Here is a 3260-nt window from a genome sequence, read left to right as displayed (position 1 = left end):
CCACAATTGGATTATTTACATTATCGCTCTTCATCATTCACACAGCCACTGGAAACAAAAAACAAAAGCTGTAGTTCAATCCAACGGCAGGTGACCAGGAGATCAGGATGTTAAAACACACTGGGCCGGATCTATCAAAGGTTTGCATGTATAAAAACGTGAGCTATTTCACTGAGCACGCTAAAAAATGTACAAACTGATCTATCAACAGCGTGCTAAAAGGATTTGGTCTTTAAAACGTGCTAAATAGCGCCTCTTATCCTTTTAGTACTTTTTCTGCAATGAATATGCAATATGGGGCGTTTACACGCAAAAGTGCGTCTTGTGGGAGGAGAACATGTAAATATATTAATTTAGCACTCGCAAAGTGATTTATCAAACCTGATAACAGTATCTGACTCTATATTTAACACGTTTCAAAAGAAGGTGCAAATGGTCTGTATGCGTAATTGCGCACACATGGCAGCGGTTATTGTCGCAAGAAGGAGACATCGAAATGAAGCAAGGAGACGCAGAGAACGCATTTTTTCACTCCGTGTGAATATTTTAAGAATGAACGAGGAAACCATCATCAAAACATATCGTTTATCCAGCATTGCCATTTTGGAGCTGTTGGGGGAACTCCGAATGGATTTGGAGCCAGCCACAAGGAGGACCCACGCAAAACTCCTTGCAACATTGGATCTCCCAATCTCGTTTTTCAGAAGTGCTGTCCGACGTTCTAAATACCATGTCGCCCTGACGCCCTACCGGAGAACCCAGACCTCCCCCCTGCGCCTGTGGAGCAACATGCCAATGCTGCGGGGATGCGCACGCGCAGTAATCTCATCCACAGTCACTTCTTGTGAGCCATTTGGTATGTGCATTTTTCTACAGGCCAATACAAAACACCTGTTTTTTTTGTTGTTTTTTTTACTGCAGTGAAGTAGAAATTCAGCCACATACCACCTTAGGGGACAAAGGTTGCCAAAGTTTTTTCTTTTTATATATATATATATAAATATATATATATATATTTTTTTTTTTTTCGGGGGGTCACTGTAAGATTTAAATTTCTTAATGCACTAGTTTGTACAAACTACAAACTACTTTGCCGCAAACCACAAAACGCGCAAAACCATCATTTAAATAGGGCGTCTCCAACAGTTTTGCACCTGCCACCAGTTACGCAATCACTCTTGTTAAATCACCCGCAAACCATGGTTCAGCCCCTCGCTCAAAATTCCAGTTTGCGAGTGCAAATTACTGCACGCAAAATTGGATCTTGATAAATCCTGCCCTATGTGCTCCTCATGGGAGCTGCTGGATTCCTTCAGGCTAAACAACATAGCTTTTGTCCTTGGGGGGAGTCAAAATTGACCGAAACCCAAAGTTAATTAGAACAGATTTGTAGATATCTGAAATGTAATTATGACTAGAATGCTTTAATGCTGTCTATAATAGAAATGTGCCTAGTCAGCTTGTCAATTTTGTGGTAAAACGGAGCCCCATTATTCAATTTAATGTTAGTCAAAATATGTTTGTATCGGAAACTCCAATTTCAAAAGTCAGATATCAGTAGTTGATGGCTATAATTATATTTCTACAGGTAGAAATATATTCTTGATGTCAAGATTTCAATCTCTAGATGTCTAGAATTTTTTATAACATTTTTATTTTGACAAGTAGTAACTGGATTATGGATGTAGGAGCCATAATGATAGGTGTGCATGTGTATGTATCACCGAGGTGACAGCTGATTGCTTAAATGGGTGTGTTTACCTGCACTCTGGAGGAGAGAGGGGAGCGGGGTAGCTATAGTTCTTGTTGACCATTTGCTTTATGATCTAAATCAGTATGACACATCATGTACCTTACAATCTGTTGTGAGTGACTATATAAGCCACTGGACAGTATTAAAACACCAAAAGTGTGTTCCTTTAATGAAAGCCATTAGATTAGATTAGATTAGATTAGATGAGCTTTATTGATCTCACAGCAGAGAAATTCACTCGTCACATATTGGCATAGAAGTTACAGAAGGTGCAAACAGGGAGGAAAAAGGTGCATTAAGAATAAGCTATATATATATACAGTATATCTAGGTATATACAGTATATCAAGATAAATAGGATTAAGGTGCATGTGTACATGTATCACACACAATGAAAAACAAGATAAAAATAAGAAATAAAAATATGTACAATCCGGGTGGCTTATATACAGGTGGAGAAATATTGCACATTCAGCATATTGCACAGTCAATAAATAAAAAACTATAATATAGCTGCACAGTGGTTTTTACAGGAGTTATTGTGGTTATAGTGCATTATTATAGAGTCTGGTGGCAGCAGGAATGAATGACCTGCGGTAGCACTCCTTCTTACAGACAGGGTGTCTAAGTCTCTGACTAAAGGAGCTGCTCAGCTCCTCTACAGTCTGGTGCAGGGGGTGAGAGGTGGTGTCCATGATGGATGTGAGTTTGGACAGCATCCTCCTCTCAGCCACTTCCTCCACCAAGTCCAGAGGGTAGCCCAGGACAGAAGTGGCCTTCCTCACCAGCTTATTCAGTCTCTTTCTGTCCCGCTCTGAGCTGCCAGGGGCCCAGCAGGCGACAGCGTAGCGGAGGGCTGAGGCCTCCACAGAGTCAGAGAAGGTTTTAAGGAGGGGCCTGCTGACTCCAAAGGCCCTCAGCCTCCACAGGAGGCGGAGACGGCTCTGGCCCTTTTTATACAGAGCGTCAGTGTTGTGAGTCCAGTCTAGTTTATTATTAACGTGAACACCCAGGTATTTGAAACTCTCCACAGTTTCTATGTCCTGTCCCTGGATTTTCCACGGGGGGGGGGGGGTCTTCTCCTGAAGTCGATCACCATCTCCTTGGTCTTACTGGTGTTCAGAGAAAGATGGTTTCTCTCACACCAGTCCACAAAAGTCCATGATGACCGACCAGTATTCCAGCTCGTTCCCCTCAGACACACAGCCCACAATGGCCGAGTCATCAGAGAACTTCTGGAGGTGGCAGCTGTCCGTGTTGTAGGTGAAGTCCGAGGTGTAGAGGGTGAAAAGAAAAGGAGACAGGACGGTGCCCTGGGGGGCCCCGGTGCTGCAGAGGGCCACCTCTGACTGGCAGCCGTGCACCCGCATGTACTGAGGACGGTCAGTAAGGTAGTTGGTGGTACAGTCAGCTAGGTGCTTGTCCACCCCAGCATCCTCCAGCTTCCCCCTCAGCAGTACCGGTCTGATGGTGTTGAAAGCACTGGAGAAGTCAAAGAACATGACTC

Source organism: Cyprinodon tularosa, unplaced genomic scaffold (assembly GCF_016077235.1).
Source record: "Cyprinodon tularosa strain WSP-4 unplaced genomic scaffold, ASM1607723v1 ctg848, whole genome shotgun sequence".
Classification (NCBI taxonomy): Eukaryota; Metazoa; Chordata; class Actinopteri; order Cyprinodontiformes; family Cyprinodontidae; genus Cyprinodon; species Cyprinodon tularosa.
The sequence above is the reverse complement of the archived record's forward strand: the minus strand, read 5'-3'. Positions refer to the sequence as shown.